The sequence below is a fragment of the Lissotriton vulgaris genome, chromosome 1_2 (genome assembly GCF_964263255.1).
Source record: "Lissotriton vulgaris chromosome 1_2, aLisVul1.2, whole genome shotgun sequence".
Taxonomy (NCBI): domain Eukaryota; kingdom Metazoa; phylum Chordata; class Amphibia; order Caudata; family Salamandridae; genus Lissotriton; species Lissotriton vulgaris.
This window is the reverse complement of record NC_141686.1, coordinates 92,804,198-92,828,742: the sequence shown is the minus strand read 5'-3', so window position 1 is coordinate 92,828,742 and position 24,545 is coordinate 92,804,198.

Here is a 24,545-nt window from a genome sequence, read left to right as displayed (position 1 = left end):
GTATTGTAGCGCCAAACAGATTAATCGCGCTTTGAAGCTTTTGCTCGTGTTGCGCATTGGATACTTTGTTTCTTACTCATTTGCATCGCGCTTTGAAGCTCTTGCTCGTGTAGCGCATTGGATACTTTGTTTCTTACTCATTTGCATCGCGCTTTGTGCTTGAAGACTTGGGAAAACAACATTGTGTATAATAGCTTGTTGCACTTTAATTGCGCTGTTCATCTTGTAGCGCTTTGGAAACCTTAGGGTGCTCATTTGCTTAGCGCTCTGTATTTTCCGCTCTAACATCATTATTGTGTTACGCTTTTAAGGCTGGTTATTTGGTGAATAGTGCTTTAAACTGAATTATTTTGTTATATCTAGGAGCCTTAGACTGCTTGCTGGCGTGCATTGTGCTGTTTTCACTTTCATTTCTGCCCTCCATTTTGTTGTTGGGATATCCCCTGGCCCGCCTCCACGATCCCGCCTCCCAGCTGACCCTCCCACACACAAAGAAAAGACCGTCCTCAGCCCGAGCCTTGCTGTGACCGCCTGGATTCCATCCTGAACGGCCGCTCCCCCACGCTCCCTTGCTCAATTTACTTACAGCACCCACACCGCAGCTGAAGCCCCTTGCACCCGCGACCTCCAGACTGCACCTGGTATTGTAGCGCCAAACAGATTAATCGCGCTTTAAAGCTTTTGCTCGTGTTGCGCATTGGATACTTTGTTTCTTACTCATTTGCATCGCGCTTTGAAGCTCTTGCTCGTGTAGTGCATTGGATACTTTGTTTCTTACTCATTTGCATCGCGCTTTGTGCTTGAAGACTTGGGAAAACAACATCGTGTATAATAGCTTGTTGCACTTTAATTGCGCTGTTCATCTTGTAGCGCTTTGGAAAACTTAGGGTGCTCATTTGCTTAGCGCTCTGTATTTTCCGCTCTAACATCATTATTGTGTTACGCTTTTAAGGCTGGTTATTTGGTGAATAGCGCTTTAAACGGAATTATTTTGTTATATCTAGGAGCCTTAGACTGCTTGCTGGCGTGCATTGTGCTGTTTTCACTTTCATTTCTGCCCTCCATTTTGTTGTTGGGATATACCCTGGCCCGCCTCCATGATCCCGCCTCCCAGCTGACCCTCCCACGCTCCGCCCCCTCCACCTTCCATTTAATACAGATGGTCCCACGTGTAGCGTCCACGCGCTACGGCCACGCCGAAGGTGCGCCAGAGGTAAGCCCGTCTACGCCCGTCCGCGCCTGGACTGCGCCTAGCGCCAGAGCCCCTGGTCCTCGTTATGTCCACCCCTCCCGCATTACTTACGATGCCACCACCCTCCTAGCCCTTAACCCTGGCCGCTCCCCCATCTGCGTCCAAGCCGCTCCTGGACACACCCATGGACCCTTTTCCTGCAACTCCTGCAAGTTCGACGGCACCAAGAACAACTCCTCATCTACGAACACACAACAGATATCCGATCCCAACCACCTACAATGCATCCTGCTCAACACCCGCTCGGTCCACAGACACGCCATTGACCTCTGGAATCTACTCGACACCATCTCTCCGGACGTCGCCTTCCTAACAGAAACATGGATGAATGCCTCTTCAGCCCCAGACATCACCATTGCCATCCCGGAAGGCTATAAGATCATTCGCAAGGACCGTACCGGCCACACAGGAGGAGGCATTGCTATCATCCATAAGAAATCCATCCGCATCTCAACCAGCTCAGACGTCAATCTCGCCAACTCTGAACACCTTCACTTCCAGATCCACATCGACCCCAAGACCACACTCAGAGGCACCCTCCTTTACAGGCCACCAGGACCCCGCGCACAATTTAGTGAAGACATCACGGACTTCATCACTCCACACGCACTCCCTTCCAAGGACTACATCCTTTTGGGAGACCTCAACTTTCACCTTGAAAAGAACAACGACCGCAACACCACCACCCTTTTGGACAACCTCGCAAACCTCGGACTTAAACAACTTGTCACTACCTCCACCCACATCGCAGGTCACACACTCGACCCTATCTTCACCTCCAGCAAACATGTCTCCTTCAGCCACACCACAGCTCTCCTTTGGACTGACCACAGCTGCGTTCACTTCACCTACAACAAGCCCACATCCAACAACCACCCCCAACCCACTCTGCAAAGAAACTGGAACAAAATCACCATCGACCAGATCTCCTCATCGCTTCTTCAGAACCCCCCCGCCCACTCCTCAAACCCAGACCAAGCAGCCACCAACCTCACCCAATGGTTATCCAACAGCGCCGACATCCTAGCACCACTGAAAAAACGACAAATCAAACTAGGCAGCAAGAAGGCCTCCTGGTTCAACGATGACCTTAAGAAATCCAAGAAACTCTGTCGCTCCCTCGAGAAGGCCTGGAAAAAAGACCCAACCACCAGCACCAAGGACGCCTTCAAAAACGCCACCCGCATACACCACCAACTAATCCGAAATGCCAAGAAAGCAGCTTTCAAGGACCGTCTAGATAACAATGCCCACAACAGCAAGGAATTATTCAACATCGTCAAGGAATTTACCAACCCCTCAGCCAACTCCAACGACATCACCCCCTCTTAAGCCCTCTGCGACTCCCTAGCCTCATTCTTCCACAACAAAATTGCAGACATCCACAACAGCTTCGACAACCAACCCGGAGACTAACCCACCCAATCCCCTGCAGGACCCCCACCCGCCCTGAACATCCTCAATGACTGGAAGCCAATCTCCACTGAGGACACCATCCTTCTGATGAACTCTATCCACTCAGGATCCCCCACAGACCCTTGCCCTCACCACATCTTTAACAAAGCAGACTCCATTATTGCACCGCACCTCCGGGACGTCATCAACTGCTCCCTCAACTCCGCAACCTTCCCGGAAAGCTGGAAACATGCCGAACTCAGCGCCCTCCTGAAGAAACCCACAGCTGACCCCACCGAACTCAAAAACTATCGCCCTATCTCACTCCTTCCATTCCCGGCCAAAGTCATCAAGAAAGCGGTCAACAACCAGCTCGCCGCATTCCTCGAAACCAACAAATCCCTCGACTCCTCACAATCCGGCTTCTGAGCCAAGCACAGCACCGAAACCGCCCTCATCGCAGCAACAGACGACATTCGAACTCTACTGGACAATGGAGACACAGTCGCCCTCATCCTCCTCGACCTCTCCGCAGCCTTCGACACGGTCTGTCATAGCACCCTTCTACAATGCCTAAGAAACGTCAGAATCCAAGGAAAAGCACTGGAATGGATCACCTCGTTCCTCTCCGGAAGAACCCAGAGAGTCCGCCTTCCACCATTCAAGTCAGAGGCCACTGAAGTCATCTGCGGCGTACCCCAAGGGTCCTCACTCAGTCCCACCCTCTTCAACGTTTACATGAGCCCCCTCGTGGCCATCGCACGCCAACATAACCTCAACATCATCTCCTACGCCGACGACACTCAACTGATCCTATCACTCACCAGAGACCCTAACACGGCCAAAACCAACCTACACGAAGGAATGAAAGAAGTAGCCAAATGGATGAAGCACAGCCGTCTGAAACTGAACTCAGACAAAACAGAAGTCCTCATCTTAGGTACCTCCCCCTCCGCCTGGGACGACTCTTGGTGGCCAGAGGCCCTTGGAAAAGCACCCATCCCGACGGACCACGCACGGAACCTGGGCGTCATCCTGGATTCCTCACTCTCGATGAACAGACAAGTCTACGCCGTTTCTTCATCTTGCTTCAACATTCTTCGCATGCTCAAAAAAACATTTCGCTGGATCCCTACCAAAACTAGAAAAACAGTCACCCACGCTCTGGTCACGAGCCGACTGGACTACGGAAACACCCTCTACGCCGGCACCACCGCAAAACTCCAGAAAAAACTACAACGCATCCAGAACGCCTCAGCCAGGCTCATATTAGACATCCAGCGTAAAGAACACATCTCTGATCACCTGAAAAACCTCCACTGGCTCCCCGTCAATAAGAGGATTACTTTCCGGCTCCTAACCCACGCACACAAAGCACTCTACGAAATCGGACCCGAATGCCTCAACACACGACTATCCTTCTACACCCCCTCCCGCCAGCTACGATCCTCCAACCAAGCCCTTGCCACTGTACCTCGCATCAACAAAACCACCATGGGAGGTAGATCCTTCTCCTACCTAGCAGCTAAAACTTGGAACTCACTTCCCACTCACCTTCGCCTTACTCAGAATCACCTAGCATTCAGAAAGCAACTCAAAACGTGGATATTTGACAAGTAACTCCCCACCCTTCTTCAAGCGCCTTGAGACCCTCTGGGTATGTAGCGCGCTATATAAATCTATTGACTTGACTTGACTTGACTTGACCCCCTTCCATGTGCCAGTGCATGTCACAAATCTCTGACATCCACTGGCTTGACTAAAAAGGACACACATCTCACAGACACTGTTAGGGGTGATTTACAAAAGGGAATCCTTCATTTGGGTAAAATAGAAAAAAAAATTGAAAAGAATATAAAAATTGATTTTCCCCAGCTGGGGTTTGAACCCTTGTCAAAAAGCACTCATAACACTGTGAACTGCCCCTGTACCATCTGTTCTGCATAGATTTACTAAGCCCAAAGCCTTTGTGTCTTGGAAAAAGGGTGATGTCCCTTTTCTGTTTCCATGCTGTTTTTCTTCTAACATGCCACCAATCTACACTTGATTTTCGTTATTTATAAACAAAGAGCCTGTCCTTCCTCCCATTCTGGCACTTGGCCCATGCATTTAGTTTTCTTACACAATCATTCCCAAAGTCTCATTCCACAAATTAAGGGATTTATTTCATAGCAAACCTGGCCCCCCCCTTCCATGTGCCAGTGCATGTCACAAATCTCTGACATGCACTGGCTTGACTAAAAAGGACGCAAATCTCACAGACACTGCTAGGGGTGATTTACAAAAGGGAATCTTTCATTTGGGTAAAATAGAAAAAAAATAGAAACGAATATAAAAATTGATTTTCTCCAGCTGGGGTTTGAACCCTAGTCAAAAGCACTCAAAACCACTGTGAACTGCCCCTGTACCATCTGTTCTGCATAAATTTACTCAGCCCAAAGCCTTTGTGTCTTGGAAAAAGGGTGATGTCCCTTTTCTGTTTCCATGCTGTTTTTCTTCTAACATGCCACCAATCTACACTTGATTTTTGTTATTTATAAACAAAGAGCCCTTCCTTCCTCTCATTCTGGCACTTGGCCCATGCATTTAGTTTTCTTACGCAACCATTCCCAAAGTCTCATTCCACAAATTAAGGGATTTATTTCATAGCAAACCTGCCCCCCTTCCATGTGCCAGTGCATGTCACAAATCTCTGACATGCACTGGCTTGACTAAAAAGGACACAAATCTCACAGACACTGCTAGGGGTGATTTACAAAAGGGAATCTTTCATTTGGGTAAAATAGAAAAAACAATAGAAAAGAATATAAAAATCAATTTTCCCCAGCTGGGGTTTGAACCCTTGTCAAAAACCACTCATAAGACTGTGAACTTCCCCTGTACCATCTGTTCAGCATAGCTTTTCTCGGCCCAAACCTTTTGTGTCTTGGAAAAATGGTGATGTCCCTTTTCTGTTTCCATGCTGTTTTTCTTCTAACATGCCACCAATCTACACTTGATTTTCGTTATTTATAAACAAAGACCCCTTCCTTCCTCCCATTCTGGCACTTGACCCATGCATTTAGTTTTCTTACACAACCATTCCCAAAGTCTCATTCCACAAATTAAGGGATTTATTTCATAGCAAACCTGGCCCCCCCTTCCATGTGCCAGTGCATGTCACAAATCTCTGACATGCACTGGCTTGACTAAAAAGGACACAAATCTCACAGACACTGCTGGGGTGATTTACAAAAGGGAATCTTTCATTTGGGTAAAATAGAAAAAACAATAGAAAAGAATATAAAAATCAATTTTCCCCAGCTGGGGTTTGAACCCTTGTCAAAAACCACTCATAAGACTGTGAACTTCCCCTGTACCATCTGTTCAGCATAGCTTTTCTCGGCCCAAACCTTTTGTGTCTTGGAAAAATGGTGATGTCCCTTTTCTGTTTCCATGCTGTTTTTCTTCTAACATGCCACCAATCTACACTTGATTTTCGTTATTTATAAACAAAGACCCCTTCCTTCCTCCCATTCTGGCACTTGGCCCATGCATTTAGTTTTCTTACACAACCATTCCCAAAGTCTCATTCCACAAATTAAGGGATTTATTTCATAGCAAACCTGGCCCCCCCTCCCATGTGCCAGTGCATGTCACAAATCTCAGACATGCACTGGCTTGACTAAAAAGGACACAAATCTCACAGACACTGCTAGGGGTGATTTACAAAAGGAAATCTTTCATTTGGGTAAAATAGAAAAAACAATAGAAAAGAATATAAAAATCGATTTTCCCCAGCTGGGGTTTGAACCCTTGTCAAAAAGCAGTCATAACACTGTGAACTGCCCCTGTACCATCTGTTCTGCAAATATTTACTCAGCCCAAAGCCTTTGTGTCTTGGAAAAAGGGTGATCTCCCTTTTCTGTTTCCATGCTGTTTTTCTACTAACATGCCACCAATCTACACTTGATTTTCGTTATTTATAAACAAAAAGCCCTTCCTTCCTCTCATTCTGGCACTCGGCCCATGCGTTTAGTTTTCTTACACAACTATTCCCAAAGTCTCATTCCACAAGTCAAGGGATTTATTTCATAGCAAACCTGCCCCCCCTTCCACGTGCCAGAGCATGTCACAAATCTCTGACAGGCACTGGCTTGACTAAAAAGGACACAAATCTCACAGACACTGCTAGGGGTGATTTACAAAAGGGAATCTTTCATTTGGGTAAAATAGAAAAAAAAATAGAAAAGAATATAAAAATCGATTTTCCCCAGTTGGGGTTTGAACCCTTGTCAAAAAGCACTCATAGACCCTGTGAACTGCCCCTGTACCATCTGTTCAGCATAGCTTTTCTCTGCCCAAACCTTTTGTGTCTTTGAAAAATGGTGATGTCCCTTTTCTGTTCCCATGCTGCTTTTCTTATAACATGCCACAAATCTACACTTGATTTTCGGTATTTATAAACAAAGACCCCTTCCTTCCTCCCATTCTGGCACTTGGCCCATGCATTTAGTTTTCTTACACAACCATTCCCAAAGTCTCATTCCACAAATTAAGGGATTTATTTCATAGCAAACCTGCCCCCCCTTCCATGTGCCAGTGCATGTCACAAATCGCTGACATGCACTGGCTTGACTTAAAAGGACACAAATCTCACAGACACTGCTAGGGGTGATTTACAAAAGGGAATCTTTCATTTGGGTAAAATAGAAAAAAAAATAGAAAAGAATATAAAAATCGATTTTGCCCAGTTGGGGTTTGAACCCTTGTCAAAAAGCACTCATAGACCCTGTGAACTGCCCCTGTACCATCTGTTCAGCATAGCTTTTCTCTGCCCAAACCTTTTGTGTCTTTGAAAAATGGTGATGTCCCTTTTCTGTTCCCATGCTGCTTTTCTTATAACATGCCACAAATCTACACTTGATTTTCGGTATTTATAAACAAAGACCCCTTCCTTCCTCCCATTCTGGCACTTGGCCCATGCATTTAGTTTTCTTACACAACCATTCCCAAAGTCTCATTCCACAAATTAAGGGATTTATTTCATAGCAAACCTGCCCCCCCTTCCATGTGCCAGTACATGTCACAAATCTCTGACATGCACTGGCTTGACTTAAAAGGACACAAATCTCACAGACACTGATAGGGGTGATTTACAAAAGGGAATCTTTCATTTGGGTAAAATAGAAAAAATAATAGAAAAGAATATAAAAATCGATTTTCCCCAGTTGGGGTTTGAACCCTTGTCAAAAAGCACTCATAGACCCTGTGAACCGCCCCTGTGCCATCTGTTCTGATAGATTTACTAAGCCCAAAGCCTTTGTGTCTTGGAAAAAGGGTGATGCCCTTTTCTGTTTCGATGCTGTTTTTCTTCTAACATGCCACCAATCTACACTTGATTTTCGTTATTTATAAACAAAGACCCCTACCTTCCTCCCATTCTGGCACTTGGCCCATGCATTTAGTTTTTTTGCACAACCATTCCAAAGTCTCATTCCACAAATTAAGGGATTTATTTCATAGCAAACCTGGACTCCCTTCCATGTGCCAATGCATGACACAAATCTCTGACATGCACTGGCTTGACTAAAAAGGACACAAATCTCACAGACACTGCTAGGGGTGATTTACAAAAGGGAATCTTTCATTTGGGTAAAATAGAAAAAAAATAGAAAAGAATATAAAAATCGATTTTCCCCAGCTGGGGTTTGAACCCTTGTCAAAAAGCACTAATAACAATGTGAACTGCCCCTGTACCATCTGTTCTGATAGATTTACTAAGCCCAAAGCCTTTGTGTCTTGGAAAAAGGGTGATGTCCCTTTTCTGTTTCCATGCTGTTTTTCTTCTAACATGCCACCAATCTACACTTGATTTTCGTTATTTATAAACAAAGAGCCCATCCTTCCTCCCATTCTGGCACTTGGCCCATGCATTTAGCTTTCTTACACAACCATTCCCAAAGTCTCATTCCACAAATTAAGAGATTTATTTCATAGCAAACCTGCCCCCCCCCGTCCATGTGCCAGTGCATGTCACAAATCTCTGACATGCACTGGCTTGACTAAAAAGGACACAAATCTCACAGACACTGCTAGGGGTGATTTACAAAAGGGAATCTTTCATTTGGGTAAAATAGAAAACAAAATAGAAACGAATATAAACATTGATTTTCCCCAGCGGGGGTTTGAACCCTTGTCAAAAGCACTCATAACCACTGTGAACTGCCACTGTACCATCTGTTCTGCATAGATTTACTCAGCCCAGAGCCTTTGTGTCTTTGAAAAAGGGTGATGTCCCTTTTCTGTTTCCATGCTGTTTTTCTTATATCATGCCACCAATCTACACTTGATTTTTGTTATTTATAAACAAAGAGCCCTTCCTTCCTCTCATTCTGGCACTTGGCCCATGCATTTAGTTTTCTTACACAACCATTCCCAAAGTCTCATTCCAAAAATAAGGGATTTATTTCATAGCAAACCTGTCCCCCCTTCCATGTGCCAGTGCATGTCACAAATCTCTGACATGCACTGGCTTGACTAAAAAGGACACAAATCTCACAGACACTGCTAGGGGTGATTTACAAAAGGGAATCTTTCATTTGGGTAAAATAGAAAAAAAAATAGAAACGAATATAAAAATTGATTTTCTCCAGCTGGGGTTTGAACCCTAGTCAAAAGCACTCATAACCACTGTGAACTGCCCCTGTACCATCTGTTCTGCATAAATTTACTCAGCCCAAAGCCTTTGTGTCTTGGAAAAAGGGTGATGTCCCTTTTCTGTTTCCATGCTGTTTTTCTTCTAACATGCCACCAATCTACACTTGATTTTTGTTATTTATAAACAAAGAGCCCTTCCTTCCTCTCATTCTGGCACTTGGCCCATGCATTTAGTTTTCTTACGCAACCATTCCCAAAGTCTCATGCCACAAATTAAGGGATTTATTTCATAGCAAACCTGCCCCCCCCCTCCATGTGCCAGTGCATGTCACAAATCTCTGACATGCACTGGCTTGACTAAAAAGGACACAAATCTCACAGACACTGCTAGGGGTGATTTACAAAAGGGAATCTTTCATTTGGGTAAAATAGAAAAAACAATAGAAAAGAATATAAAAATCAATTTTCCCCAGCTGGGGTTTGAACCCTTGTCAAAAACCACTCATAAGACTGTGAACTTCCCCTGTACCATCTGTTCAGCATAGCTTTTCTCGGCCCAAACCTTTTGTGTTTCGGAAAAATGGTGATGTCCCTTTTCTGTTTCCATGCTGTTTTTCTTCTAACATGCCACCAATCTACACTTGATTTTCGTTATTTATAAACAAAGACCCCTTCCTTCCTCCCATTCTGGCACTTGGCCCATGCATTTAGTTTTCTTACACAACCATTCCCAAAGTCTCATTCCACAAATTAAGGGATTTATTTCATAGCAAACCTGGCCCCCCCCTTCCATGTGCCAGTGCATGTCACAAATCTCTGACATGCACTGGCTTGACAAAAAAGGACACAAATCTCACAGACACTGCTAGGGGTGATTTACAAAAGGGAATCTTTCATTTGGGTAAAATAGAAAAAAAATAGAAACGAATATAAAAATCGATTTTCCCCAGCTGGGGTTTGAACCCTTGTCAAAAGCACTCAAAACCACTGTGAACTGCCCCTGTACCATCTGTTCTGCATAGATTTGCTCAGCCCAAAGCCTTTGTGTCTTGGAAAAAGGGTGATGTCCCTTTTCTGTTTCCATGCTGTTTTTCTTCTAACATGCCACCAATCTACACTTGATTTTTGTTATTTATAAACAAAGAGCCCGTCCTTCCTCCCATTCTGGCACTTGGCCCATGCATTTAGTTTTCTTACACAACCATTCCCAAAGTCTCATTCCACAAATTAAGGGATTTATTTCATAGCAAACCTGGCCCCCCCTCCCATGTGCCAGTGCATGTCACAAATCTCTGACATGCACTGGCTTGACTAAAAAGGACGCAAATCTTACAGACACTGCTAGGGATGATTTACAAAAGGGAATCTTTCATTTGGGTAAAATAGAAAAAACAATAGAAAAGAATATAAAAATCAATTTTCCCCAGCTGGGGTTTGAACCCTTGTCAAAAACCACTCATAACACTGTGAACTTCCCCTGTACCATCTGTTCAGCATAGCTTTTCTCGCCCCAAACCTTTTGTGTCTTGGAAAAATGGTGATGTCCCTTTTCTGTTTCCATGCTGTTTTTCTTCGAACATGCCACAAATCTACATTTGATTTTCGTTATTTATAAACAAAGACCCCTTCCGTCCTCCCATTCTGGCACTTGGCCTATGCATTTAGTTTTCTTACACAACCATTCCCAAAGTCTCATTCCACAAATTAAGGGATTTATTTCATAGCAAACCTGACCCCCCTTCCATGTGCCAGTGCATGTCACAAATCTCTGACATGCACTGGCTTGACTAAAAAGGACACAAATCTCACAGACACTGCTAGGGGTGATTTACAAAAGGGAATCTTTCATTTGTGTAAAATAGAAAAAAATACAAAAGTATATAAAAATCGATTTTCCACAGTTGGGGTTTGAACCCTTGTCAAAAAGCACTCATAGACCCTATGAACTGCCCCTGTTCCATCTGTTCAGCATAACTGTTCTCAGCCCAAACCCTTTGTGTCTTGAAAAAATGGTGATGTCCCTTTTCTGTTTCCATGCTGTTTTTCTTCTAACATGCCACCAATCTACACTTGATTTTCGTTATTTATAAACAAAGACCCCTTCCTTCCTCTCATTCTGGCACTTGGCCCATGCATTTAGTTTTCTTACACAACCATTCCCAAAGTCTCATTCCACAAATTAAGGGATTTATTTCATAGCAAACCTGGCCCCCCCTTCCATGTGCCAGTGCATGTCACAAATCTCTGACATGCACTGGCTTGACTAAAAAGGACACAAATCTCACAGACACTGCTAGGGGTGATTTACAAAAGGGAATCTTTCATTTGGGTAAAATAGAAAGAAAATTAGAAACGAATATAAAAATCGATTTTCCCCAGCTGGGGTTTGAACCCTTGTCAAAAGCACTCAAAACCACTGTGAACTGCCCCTGTACCATCTGTTCTGCATAGATTTGCTCAGCCCAAAGCCTTTGTGTCTTGGAAAAAGGGTGATGTCCCTTTTCGGTTTCCATGCTGTTTTTCTTCTAACATGCCACCAATCTACACTTGATTTTTGTTATTTATAAACAAAGAGCCCGTCCTTCCTCCCATTCTGGCACTTGGCCCATGCATTTAGTTTTCTTACACAACCATTCCCAAAGTCTCATTCCACAAATTAAGGGATTTATTTCATAGCAAACCTGGCCCCCCCTCCCATGTGCCAGTGCATGTCACAAATCTCTGACATGCACTGGCTTGACTAAAAAGGACGCAAATCTTACAGACACTGCTAGGGATGATTTACAAAAGGGAATCTTTCATTTGGGTAAAATAGAAAAAACAATAGAAAAGAATATAAAAATCAATTTTCCCCAGCTGGGGTTTGAACCCTTGTCAAAAACCACTCATAACACTGTGAACTTCCCCTGTACCATCTGTTCAGCATAGCTTTTCTCGCCCCAAACCTTTTGTGTCTTGGAAAAATGGTGATGTCCCTTTTCTGTTTCCATGCTGTTTTTCTTCGAACATGCCACAAATCTACATTTGATTTTCGTTATTTATAAACAAAGACCCCTTCCGTCCTCCCATTCTGGCACTTGGCCTATGCATTTAGTTTTCTTACACAACCATTCCCAAAGTCTCATTCCACAAATTAAGGGATTTATTTCATAGCAAACCTGACCCCCCTTCCATGTGCCAGTGCATGTCACAAATCTCTGACATGCACTGGCTTGACTAAAAAGGACACAAATCTCACAGACACTGCTAGGGGTGATTTACAAAAGGGAATCTTTCATTTGTGTAAAATAGAAAAAAATACAAAAGTATATAAAAATCGATTTTCCACAGTTGGGGTTTGAACCCTTGTCAAAAGCACTCATAACCACTGTGAACTGCCCCTGTACCATCTGTTCTGCATTGATTTACTCAGCCCAAAGCCTTTGTGTCTTGGAAAAAGGGTGATGTCCCTTTTCTGTTTCCATGCTGTTTTCTTCTAACATGCCATTAATCTACACTTGATTTTTGTTATTTATAAACAAAGAGCCCTTCCTTCCTCTCATTCTGGCACTTGGCCCATGCATTTAGTTTTCTTACACAACCATTCCCAAAGTCTCATTCCACAAATTAAGGGATTTATTTCATAGCAAACCTGACCCCCCTTCCATGTGCCAGTGCATGTCACAAATCTCCGACATGCACTGGCTTGACTAAAAAGGACACAAATCTCACAGACACTGCTAGGGGTGATTTACAAAAGGGAATCTCTCATTTGGGTAAAATAGAAAAAAAATACAAAAGTATATAAAAATCGATTTTCCCCAGTTGGGGTTTGAACCCTTGTCAAAAAGCACTCATAGACCCTGTGAACTGCCCCGTTCCATCTGTTCAGAATAGCTGTTCTCAGCCCAAACCCTTTGTGTCTTGGAAAAATGGTGATGTCCCTTTTCTGTTTCCATGCTGTTTTTCTTCTAACATGCCACAAATCTACACTTGATTTTCGTTATTTATAAACAAAGACCCCTTCCTTCCTCCCATTCTGGCACTTGGCCCATGCATTTAGTTTTCTTGCACAACCATTCCAAAGTCTCATTCCACAAATTAAGGGATTTATTTCATAGCAAACCTGCCCCCCTTCCATGTGCCAGTGCATGTCACAAATCTCTGACATGCAATGGCTTAACTAAAAAGGACACAAATCTCACAGACACTGCTAGGGGTGATTTACAAAAGGGAATCCTTCAATTGGGTAAAATAGAAAAAACAATAGAAAAGAATATAAAAAGTCCATTTTTCCCAGCTGGGGTTTGAACCCTTGTCAAAAACCACTCATAAGACTGTGAACTTCCCCTGTACCATCTGTTCAGCATAACTGTACTCAGCCCAAACCCTTTGTGTCTTGGAAAAATGGTGATGTGCCTTTTCTGTTTCCATGCTGTTTTTCTTCGAACATGCCACAAATCTACACTTGATTTTCGTTATTTATAAACAAAGACCCCTTCCTTCCTCCCATTCTGGCACTTGGCCTAAGCATTTAGTTTTCTTACACAACCATTCCCAAAGTCTCGTTCCACAAATTAAGTGATTTATTTCATAGCAAACCTGACCTCCCCTTCCATGTGCCAGTGCATGTCACAAATCTCTGACATGCACTGGCTTGACTAAAAAGGACGCAAATCTCACAGACACTGCTAGGGGTGATTTACAAAAGGGATTCTTTCATTTTGGTAAAATAGAAAAAAAATAGAAACGAATATAAAAATCGATTTTCCCCAGCTGGGGTTTGAACCCTTGTCAAAAGCACTCAAAACCACTGTGAACTGCCCCTGTACCATCTGTTCTGCATACATTTACTCAGCCCAAAGCCTTTGTGTCTTGGAAAAAGGGTGATGTCCCTTTTCTGTTTCCATGCTGTTTTTCTTCTAACATGCCACCAATCTACACTTGATTTTTGTTATTTATAAACAAAGAGCCCTTCCTTCCTCTCATTCTGGCACTTGGCCCATGCATTTAGTTTTCTTACGCAACCATTCCCAAAGTCTCATTCCACAAATTAAGGGATTTATTTCATAGCAAACCTGCCCCCCTTCCATGTGCCAGTGCATGTCACAAATCTCTGACATGCACTGGCTTGACTAAAAAGGACACAAATCTCACAGACACTGCTAGGGGTGATTTACAAAAGGGAATCTTTCATTTGGGTAAAATAGAAAAAACAATAGAAAAGAATATAAAAATCAATTTTCCCCCAGCTGGGGTTTGAACCCTTGTCAAAAACCACTCATAAGACTGTGAACTTCCCCTGTACCATCTGTTCAGCATAGCTTTTCTCGGCCCAAACCTTTTGTGTCTTGGAAAAATGGTGATGTCCCTTTTCTGTTTCCATGCTGTTTTTCTTCTAACATGCCACCAATCTACACTTGATTTTCGTTATTTATAAACAAAGACCCCTTCCTTCCTCCCATTCTGGCACTTGGCCCATGCATTTAGTTTTCTTACACAACCATTCCCAAAGTCTCATTCCACAAATTAAGGGATTTATTTCATAGCAAACCTGGCCCCCCTTCCATGTGCCAGTGCATGTCACAAATCTCTGACATGCACTGGCTTGACAAAAAAGAACACAAATCTCACAGACACTGCTAGGGGTGATTTACAAAAGGGAATCTTTCATTTGGGTAAAATAGAAAAAAAATAGAAACGAATATAAAAATCGATTTTCCCCAGCTGGGGTTTGAACCCTTGTCAAAAGCACTCAAAACCACTGTGAACTGCCCCTGTACCATCTGTTCTGCATAGATTTGCTCAGCCCAAAGCCTTTGTGTCTTGGAAAAAGGGCGATGTCCCTTTTCTGTTTCCATGCTGTTTTTCTTCTAACATGCCACCAATCTACACTTGATTTTTGTTATTTATAAACAAAGAGCCCGTCCTTCCTCCCATTCTGGCACTTGGCCCATGCATTTAGTTTTCTTACACAACCATTCCCAAAGTCTCATTCCACAAATTAAGGGATTTATTTCATAGCAAACCTGCCCCCCTCTCCCATGTGCCAGTGCATGTCACAAATCTCTGACATGCACTGGCTTGACTAAAAAGGACGCAAATCTCACAGACACTGCTAGGGATGATTTACAAAAGGGAATCTTTCATTTGGGTAAAATAGAAAAAAAAACGAATATAAAAATTGATTTTCCCCAGCTGGAGTTTGAACCCTTGTCAAAAGCACTCATAACCACTGTGAACTGCCCCTGTACCATCTGTTCTGCATAGATTTACTCTGCCCAAAGCCTTTGTGTCTTGGAAAAAGGGTGATGTCCCTTTTCTGTTTTCATGCTGTTTTTCTTCTAACATGCCACCAATCTACACTTGATTTTTGTTATTTATAAACAAAGAGCCCTTCCTTCCTCTCATTCTGGCACTTGGCCCATGCATTTAGTTTTCTTACACAACCATTCCCAAAGTCTCATTCCACAAATTAAGGGATTTATTTCATAGCAAACCTGCCCCCCCCTTCCATGTGCCAGTGCATGTCACAAATCTCTGACATGCACTGGCTTGACTAAAAAGGACACAAATCTCACAGACACTGCTAGGGGTGATTTACAAAAGGGAATCCTTCATTTGGGTAAAATAGAAAAAACAATAGAAAAGAATATAAAAATCATTTTTTCCCAGCTGGGGTTTGAACCCTTGTCAAAAACCACTCATAAGACTGTAAACTTCCCCTGTACCATCTGTTCAGCATAGCCTTTCTCGGCCCAAACCTTTTGTGTCTTGGAAAAATGGTGATGTCCCTTTTCTGTTTCCATGCTGTTTTTCTTCGAACATGCCACAAATCTACACTTGATTTTCGTTATTTATAAACAAAGACCCCTTCCTTCCTCCCATTCTGGCACTCGGCCTATGCATTTAGTTTTCTTACACAACCATTCCCAAAGTCTCGTTCCACAAATTAAGGGATTTATTTCATAGCAAACCTGGCCCCCCCTTCCATGTGCTAGTGCATGTGACAAATCTCTGACATGCACTGGCTTGACTAAAAAGGACGCAAATCTCACAGACACTGCTAGGGATGATTTACAAAAGGGAATCTTTCATTTGGGTAAAATAGAAAAAAAAATAGAAACGAATATAAAAATTGATTTTCCCCAGCTGGGGTTTGAACCCTTGTCAAAAGCACTCATAACCACTGTGAACTGCCCCTGTTCCATCTGTTCTGCATACATTTACTCAGCCCAAAGCCTTTGTGTCTTTGAAAAAGGGTGATGTCCCTTTTCTGTTTCCATGCTGTTTTTCTTCTAACATGCCACCAATCTACACTTGATGTTTGTTATTTATAAACAAAGAGCCCTTCCTTCGTCTCATTCTGGCACTTGGCCCATGCATTTAGTTTTCTTACACAAACATTCCCAAAGTCTCATTCCACAAATTAAGGGATTTATTTCATAGCAAACCTGCCCCCCCTTCCATGTGCCAGTGCATGTCACAAATCTCCGACATGCACTGGCTTGACTAAAAAGGACACAAATCTCACAGACACTGCTAGGGGTGATTTACAAAAGGGAATCTTTCATTTGGGTAAATTAAAAAAAAAATACAAAAGTATATAAAAATCGATTTTCCCCAGTTGGGGTTTGAACCCTTGTCAAAAAGCACTCATAGACCCTGTGAACTGCCCCTGTTCCATCTGTTCTCAGCCCAAACCCTTTGTGTCTTTGAAAAATGGTGATGTCCCTTTTCTGTTTCCATGCTGTTTTTCTTCTAACATGCCACAAATCTACACTTGATTTTCGTTATTTATAAACAAAGACCCCTTCCTTCCTCCCATTCTGGCACTTGGCCCATGCATTTAGTTTTCTTGCACAACCATTCCAAAGTCTCATTCCACAAATTAAGGGATTTATTTCATAGCAAAACTGCCCCCCCCTTCCATGTGCCAGTGCATGTCACAAATCTCTGACATGCACTGGCTTGACTAAAAAGGACGCAAATCTCACAGACACTGCTAGGGATGATTTACAAAAGGGAATCTTTCATTTGGGTAAAATAGAAAAAAAAAATAGAAACGAAAATAAAAATTGATTTTCCCCAGCTGGGGTTTGAACCCTTGTCAAAAGCTCTCATAACCACTGTGAACTGCCCCTGTACCATCTGTTCTACATAGATTTACTCAGCCCAAAGCCTTTGTGTCTTGGAAAAAGGGTGATGTCCCTTTTCTGTTTCCATGCTGTTTTTCTTCTAACATGCCACCAATCTACACTTGATTTTTGTTATTTATAAACAAAGAGCCCTTCCTTCCTCTCATTCTGGCACTTGGCCCATGCATTTAGTTTTCTTACACAACCATTCCCAAAGTCTCATTCCACAAATTAAGAGATTTATTTCATAGCAAACCTGGCCCCCCCTTCCATGTGCCAGTGCATGTCACAAATCTCTGACATGCACTGGCTTGACTAAAAAGGACACAAATCTCACAGACACTGCTGGGGTGATTTACAAAAGGGAATCTTTCATTTGGGTAAAATAGAAAAAACAATAGAAAAGAATATAAAAATCAATCTTCCCCAGCTGGGGTTTGAACCCTTGTCAAAAACCACTCATAATACTGTGAACTTCCCCTGTACCATCTGTTCAGCATAGCTTTTCTCGCCCCAAACCTTTTGTGTCTTGGAAAAATGGTGATGTCCCTTTTCTGTTTCCATGCTGTTTTTCTTCGAACATGCCACAAATCTACATTTGATTTTCGTTATTTATAAACAAAGACCCCTTCCGTCCTCCCATTCTGGCACTTGGCCTATGCATTTAGTTTTCTTACACAACCATTCCCAAAGTCTCATTCCACAAATTAAGGGATTTATTTCATAGCAAACCTGACCCCCCTTCCATGTGCCAGTGCATGTCACAAATCTCTGACATGCACTGGCTTGACTAAAAAGGACACAAATCTCACAGACACTGCTAGGGGTGATTTACAAAAGGGAATCTTTCATTTGTGTAAAATAGAAAAAAATACAAAAGTATATAAAAATCGATTTTCCACAGTTGGGGTTTGAACCCTTGTCAAAAAGCACTCATAGACCCTATGAACTGCCCCTGTTCCATCTGTTCAGCATAACTGTTCTCAGCCCAAACCCTTTGTGTCTTGGAAAAATGGTGATGTCCCTTTTCTGTTTCCATGCTGTTTTTCTTCTAACATGCCACAAATCTACACTTGATTTTCGTTATTTATAAACAAAGACCCCTTCCTTCCTCCCATTCTGGCACTTGGCCCATGCATTTAGTTTTCTTACACAACCATTCCCAAAGTCTCATTCCACAAATTAAGGGATTTATTTCATAGCAAACCTGCCCCCCCTTCCATGTGCCAGTGCATGTCACAAATCTCTGACATGCACTGGCTTAACTAAAAAGGACACAAATCTAACAGACACTGCTAGGGGTGATTTACAAAAGTGAATCCTTCAATTGGGTAAAATAGAAAAAAACAATAGAAAAGAATATAAAAATCAATTTTTCCCAGCCGGGGTTTGAACCCTTGTCAAAAAACACTCATAAGACTGTGAACTTCCCCTGTACCATCTGTTCAGCATAACTGTTCTCAGCCCAAACCCTTTGTGTCTTGGAAAAAGGGTGATGTCCCTTTTCTGTTTCCATGCTGTTTTTCTTCTAACATGCCACAAATCTACACTTGATTTTCGTTATTTATAAACAAAGACCCCTTCCTTCCTCCCATTCTGGCACTTGGCCCATGCATTTAGTTTTCTTGCACAACCATTCCAAAGTCTCATTCCACAAATTAAGGGATTTATTTCATAGCAAACCTGGCCCCCCCTTCCATGTGCCAGTGCATGTCACAAATCTCTGACATGCACTGGCTTGACTAAAAAGGACACAAATCTCACAGACACTGCTAGGGGTTATTTACAAAAGGGAATCTTTCATTTGGGTAAAATAGAAAAAAAAATAGAAATGAATATAAAAATCGATTTTCCCCAGCTGGGGTTTGAACCCTTGTCAAAAGCACTCAAAACCACTGTGAACTGCCCCTGTACCATCTGTTCTGCACAGATTTGCTCAGCCCAAAGGCTTTGTGTCTTGGAAAAAGGGTGATGTCCCTTTTCTGTTTCCATGCTGTTTTTCTTCTAACATGCCACCAATCTACACTTAATTTTTGTTATTTATAAACAAAGAGCCCTTCCTTCCTCTCATTCTGGCACTTGGCCCATGCATTTAGTTTTCTTACACAACCATTCCCAAAGTCTCATTCCAAAAATTAAGGGATTTATTTCATAGCAAACCTGCCCCCCTTCCATGTGCCAGTGCATGTCACAAATCTCTGACATGCACTGGCTTGACTAAAAAGGACACAAATCTCACAGACACTGCTAGGGGTGATTTACAAAAGGGAATCTTTCATTTGGGTAAAATAGAAAAAACAATAGAAAAGAATATAAAAATAGATTTTCCACAGCTGGGGTTTGAACCCTTGTCAAAAACCACTCATAACACTGTGAACTGCCCCTGTACCATCTGTTCAGCATAGCTTTTCTCAGCCCAAACCTTTTGTGTCTTGGAAAAATGGTGATGTCCCTTTTCTGTTTCCATGCTGTTTTTCTTCTAACATGCCACCAATCTACACTTGATTTTCGTTATTTATAAACAAAGAGCCCGTCCTTCCTCCCATTCTGGCACTTGGCCCATGCATTTAGTTTTCTTACACAACCATTTCCAAAGTCTCATTCCACAAATTAAGGGATTTATTTCATAGCAAACCTGGCCCCCCCCTTCCATGTGCCAGTGCATGTCGCAAATCTCTGACATGCACTGGCTTGACTAAAAAGGACGCAAATCTCACAGACACTGCTAGGGGTGATTTACAAAAGGGAATCTTTCATTTGGGTAAAATAGAAAAAAAAATAGAAACAAATATAAACATTGATTTTCTCCAGCTGGGGTTTGAACCCTAGTCAAAAGCACTCATAACCACTGTGAACTGCCCCTGTACCATCTGTTCTGCATAAACTTACTCAGCCCAAAGCCTATGTGTCTTGGAAAAAGGGTGATGTCCATTTTCTGTTTCCATGGTGTTTTTCTTCTAACATGCCACCAATCTACACTTGATTTTTGTTATTTATAAACAAAGAGCCCTTCCTTCCTCTCATTCTGGCACTTGGCCCATACATTTAGTTTTCTTACACAACCATTCCCAAAGTCTCATTCCACAAATTAAGGGATTTATTTCATAGCAAACCTGCCCCCCCTTCCATGTGCCAGTGCATGTCACAAATCTCTGACATGCACTGGCTTGACTAAAAAGGACACAAATCTCACAGACACTGCTAGGGGTGATTTACAAAAGGGAATCTTTCATTTGGGTAAAATAGAAAAAACAATAGAAAAGAATATAAAAATCAATTTTCCCCAGCTGGGGTTTGAACCCTTGTCAAAATCCACTCATAAGACTGTGAACTTCCCCTGTACCATCTGTTCAGCATAGCTTTTCTCGGCCCAAACCTTTTGTGTCTTTGAAAAATGGTGATGTCCCTTTTCTGTTTCCATGCTGTTTTTCTTCTAACATGCCACCAATCTACACTTGATTTTCGTTATTTATAAACAAAGACCCCTTCCTTCCTCCCATTCTGGCACTTGGCCCATGCATTTAGTTTTCTTACACAACCATTCCCAAAGTCTCATTCCACAAATTAAGGGATTTATTTCATAGCAAACCTGGCCCCCCCTTCAATGTGCCAGTGCATGTCACAAATCTCTGACATGCACTGGCTTGACTAAAAAGGACACAAATCTCACAGACACTGCTAGGGGTGATTTACAAAAGGGAATCTTTCATTTGGGTAAAATAGAAAAAAATAGAAACGAATATAAAAATCGATTTTCCCCAGCTGGGGTTTGAACCCTTGTCAAAAAGCACTCAAAACCACTGTGAACTGCCCCTGTACCATATGTTCTGCATAGATTTGCTCAGCCCAAAGCCTTTGTGTCTTGGAAAAAGGGTGATGTCCCTTTTCTGTTTCCATGCTGTTTTTCTTCTAACATGCCACCAATCTACACTTGATTTTTGTTATTTATAAACAAAGAGCCCGTCCTTCCTCCCATTCTGGCACTTGGCCCATGCATTTAGTTTTCTTACACAACCATTCCCAAAGTCTCATTCCACAAATTAAGGGATTTATTTCATAGCAAACCTGGCCCCCCCTTCCATGTGCCAGTGCATGTCACAAATCTCTGACATGCACTGGCTTGACTAAAAAGGACGCAAATCTCACAGACACTGCTAGGGATGATTTACAAAAGGGAATCTTTCATTTGGGTAAAATAGAAAAAAAAATAGAAACGAATATAAAAATTGATTTTCCCCAGCTAGGGTTTGAACCCTTGTCAAAAACACGCATAACCACTGTGAACTGCCCCTGTACCATCTGTTCTGCATAGATTTATTCAGCCCAAAGCCTTTGTGTCTTGGAAAAAGGGTGATGTCCCTTTTCTGTTTCCATGCTGTTTTTCTTCTAACATGCCACCAATCTACACTTGATTTTTGTTATTTATAAACAAAGAGCCCTTCCTTCCTCTCATTCTGGCACTTGGCCCATGCATTTAGTTTTCTTACACAACCATTCCCAAAGTCTCATTCCACAAATTAAGGGATTTATTTCATAGCAAACCTGCCCCCCCTTCCATGTGCCAGTGCATGTCACAAATCTCTGACATGCACTGGCTTGACTAAAAAGGACACAAATCTCACAGACACTGCTAGGGGTGATTTACAAAAGGGAATCCTTCATTTGGGTAAAATAGAAAAAACAATAGAAAAGAATATAAAAATCATTTTTTCCCAGCTGGGGTTTGAACCCCTGTCAAAAACCACTCATAAGACTGTGAACTTCCCCTGTACCATCTGTTCAGCATAGCTTTTCTCAGCCCAAACCTTTTGTGTCTTGGAAAAATGGTGATGTCCCTTTTCTGTTTCCATGCTGTTTTTCTTTGAACATGCCACAAATCTACACTTGATTTTCATTATTTATAAACAAAGACCCCTTCCTTCCTCCCATTCTGGCACTTGGCCTATGCATTTGGTTTTCTTACACAACCATTCCCAAAGTCTCGTTCCACAAATTAAGGGATTTATTTCATAGCAAACTTGGCCCCCCCTTCCATGTGCCAGTGCATGTCACAAATCTCTGACATGCACTGGCTTGACTAAAAAGGACGCAAATCTCACAGACACTGCTAGGGATGATTTACAAAAGGGAATCTTTCATTTGGGTAAAATAGAAAAAAAAATAGAAACAAATATAAAAATTGATTTTCCCCAGCTGGGGTTTGAACCCTTGTCAAAAACACGCATAACCACTGTGAACTGCCCCTGTACCATCTGTTCTGCATAAATTTATTCAGCCCAAAGCCTTTGTGTCTTTGAAAAAGGGTGATGTCCCTTTTCTGTTTCCATGCTGTTTTTCTTCTAACATGCCACCAATCTACACTTGATTTTTGTTATTTATAAACAAAGAGCCCTTCCTTCCTCTCATTCTGGCACTTGGCCCATGCATTTAGTTTTCTTACACAACCATTCCCAAAGTCTCATTCCACAAATTAAGGGATTTATTTCATAGCAAACCTGCCCCCTTCCATGTGCCAGTGCATGTCACAAATCTCTGACATGCACTGGCTTGACTAAAAAGGACACAAATCTCACAGACACTGCTAGGGGTGATTTACAAAAGGGAATCCTTCATTTGGGTAAAATATAAAAAACAATAGAAAAGAATATACAAATAATTTTTTCCCAGCTGGGGTTTGAACCCTTGTCTAAAACCACTCATAAGACTGTGAACTTCCCCTGTACCATCTGTTCAGCATAGCTTTTCTCGGCCCAAACCTTTTGTGTCTTGGAAAAATGGTGATGTCCCTTTTCTGTTTCCATGCTGCTTTTCTTTGAACATGCCACAAATCTACACTTGATTTTCGTTATTTATAAAGAAAGACCCCTTCCTTCCTCCCATTCTGGCACTTGGCCTATGCATTTAGTTTTCATACACAACCATTCCCAAAGTCTCGTTCCACTAATTAAGGGATTTATTTCATTGCAAACCTGGCCCCCCCTTCCATGTGCTAGTGCATGTCACAAATCTCTGACATGCACTGGCTTGACTAAAAAGGACGCAAATCTCACAGACACTGCTAGGGATGATTTACAAAAGGGAATCTTTCATTTGGGTAAAATAGAAAAAAAATAGAAACGAATACAAAAATTGATTTTCCCCAGCTGGGGTTTGAACCCTTGTCAAAAGCACTCATAACCACTGTGAACTGCCCCTGTACCATCTGTTCTGCATTGATTTACTCAGCCCAAAGCCTTTGTGTCTTGGAAAAAGGGTGATGTCCCTTTTCTGTTTCCATGCTGTTTTCTTCTAACATGCCATTAATCTACACTTGATTTTTGTTATTTATAAACAAAGAGCCCTTCCTTCCTCTCATTCTGGCACTTGGCCCATGCATTTAGTTTTCTTACACAACCATTCCCAAAGTCTCATTCCACAAATTAAGGGATTTATTTCATAGCAAACCTGACCCCCCTTCCATGTGCCAGTGCATGTCACAAATCTCCGACATGCACTGGCTTGACTAAAAAGGACACAAATCTCACAGACACTGCTAGGGGTGATTTACAAAAGGGAATCTTTCATTTGGGTAAAATAGAAAAAAAATACAAAAGTATATAAAAATCGATTTTCCCCAGTTGGGGTTTGAACCCTTGTCAAAAAGCACTCATAGACCCTGTGAACTGCCCCGTTCCATCTGTTCAGAATAGCTGTTCTCAGCCCAAACCCTTTGTGTCTTGGAAAAATGGTGATGTCCCTTTTCTGTTTCCATGCTGTTTTTCTTCTAACATGCCACAAATCTACACTTGATTTTCGTTATTTATAAACAAAGACCCCTTCCTTCCTCCCATTCTGGCACTTGGCCCATGCATTTAGTTTTCTTGCACAACCATTCCAAAGTCTCATTCCACAAATTAAGGGATTTATTTCATAGCAAACCTGCCCCCCTTCCATGTGCCAGTGCATGTCACAAATCTCTGACATGCAATGGCTTAACTAAAAAGGACACAAATCTCACAGACACTGCTAGGGGTGATTTACAAAAGGGAATCCTTCAATTGGGTAAAATAGAAAAAACAATAGAAAAGAATATAAAAAGTCCATTTTTCCCAGCTGGGGTTTGAACCCTTGTCAAAAACCACTCATAAGACTGTGAACTTCCC